A 1,785-nucleotide genomic window follows, 5' to 3' on the forward strand; every position below is an offset into this window, starting at 1 on the left:
CATTCAGCACTGTCATTCTCCCATCTGCCATCTGAATTGGTACTATTCTGGGTCAACTTACTCTGCTGCATGTGTAGATGAAAATGGCACCAAGTGTGGGGGAGGGGGCAGAACAGGTTTCAGATACAGGATATTAAGCATACACGTACTTCAGATTGAACTGGTTGCTTGCTTTGCAAGTTTTCATTTCCCAAATGACTGCCTTGACAAGCGCAATACCTACCAGGCTCAACGCCGGTCTCGCGCTGCCGCTTCCCGCGCTCTCAAGGACCCGGGAGGAGGAAGGCGTGAAGGGAATCCCGAAGGCGCGAAAACCTGGCGCATGCGCAGGCCTTCCGCCTGCGACAGCCCAGTAGGCCGGCCGAAGCGAGCGGCGATGGGATGTGGGAGGGAGCTCGCTCGCCGCCCCGCGTGTGCCTATGTGGGGCACGTTACAGCCCCATGACGTCAGCGCCACGCAGGCAGCCAGGCAGGCAGACGGCGAGAGCCCCGTGCTGGGCGGCCTCTCCTCGCCGCCGCCGCCCCGCCTCTCGCCGCCCGACTCGCCCGCCTCCCTCCCACGGCACACCAGGCAATGTCTCACAGCACACTAGTGTGCCGAGGAACACCGGTTGGGAAACACTGATGTAAAGAAAAGGAAGGAACATTTTATCATATGTGGTGGACCTGCCCCAAGGTGAAAGACTTCTGGGAAAAGATATATAACGAATTGAAAAAAAATGTTGAAATATACATTTATAAAGAAACCAGAGGCCTTTCTTCTTGGAATAACAGGTTTGGAATTGCCCAAGAAAGATGTTAAATTATTTTTGTATGCCACAACTGCGACTTGTATTTTGTTAGCTAAAAAGTGGAAAACCCAAGAATTACCAATGATAGAAAAATGGCAGATGAAGATTATGGATTTCTCGGAGGTAGCCGACCTAACTAGAAGAGTCTGCGACCAGAAGGAGGAGGAGTATCAGGAAGATTGGATCAAATTTAATGATTAGTTAAATATGTTAAGTTAAATTAAGTGAAAACAGCTTGCAGATAGTTAATTGGCTTAGGATTTCAAGTTAAGTGATGAATTAATATGTTTAATTTCATAATGTGAAGATCTAAGGATGTTAATGTTTAAGTTATTTTTTTTTAAGAACTGTGATTTGGAAAACCGTTAAAAGGACATGCAATGAAATTCAACCAAGGGGAAGGGAGGAAGTCACTTAACAATGTTAATAAGTGTAATTTTTAATAAGGCTATGATTTATGTTTGTTTTGTGTGTTTGTTTATAATGTTGTGAAAGCTAATAACTTTTTTTTGAGAATAACGGTCTACATGCTCCTGAGGCGTCCTCCTCCCCTTGCCTCACGACTGGGCCGGCCCTGCTCTTCTGGGACTCGGATCAGGGGCCAGAGGTAACTTTGCCCCTCAGTTCGAATCCCGCCCTCCGCCTGCCAGCGTGGCTCCGCCCACACAGGCTGTCAGGCCCCGCCCCTCCCTCCCTCTCGTCCGGCGAGGTCAACCGCTCGCCCGAGCTGCCACGTTTCCTTGCTGACGTTCACCCGGCCGGCCTCGCCCGCCAGCCAATCCGCTACCAGAACATCGGAGTTGAGTCAACCGGGAAGCCGCGGGGGGAGACAGGCGACCCGGACCGCGCACGCGCCAGCTGCGCCGAGGGCGCCGCCGGGAAACTGAGTTCTCTTCCCGCTGACGCCTCCGCGGCGGGCCTCCCGCGGAGACTCCATTTCCCGGCGTGCCCCGAGAAGGCCTCCCCCGCTCGGGCGCCGCAATGTAAGCCCGGC

At 52.4% G+C, this 1,785-nt stretch overlaps 1 long non-coding RNA gene across 1 annotated transcript in view; it reads left to right on the forward strand.

The window, feature by feature from the left end:
* Positions 1 to 1,785, forward strand: part of LOC309528859 — a 414,370-nt gene that overhangs the window by 325,905 nt on the left and 86,680 nt on the right. The gene's annotated exons all lie outside the window — the stretch shown is intronic.

This window comes from Podarcis vaucheri, assembly GCF_965113315.1.
Source record: "Podarcis vaucheri genome assembly, chromosome: 3".
NCBI lineage: Eukaryota > Metazoa > Chordata > Lepidosauria > Squamata > Lacertidae > Podarcis > Podarcis vaucheri.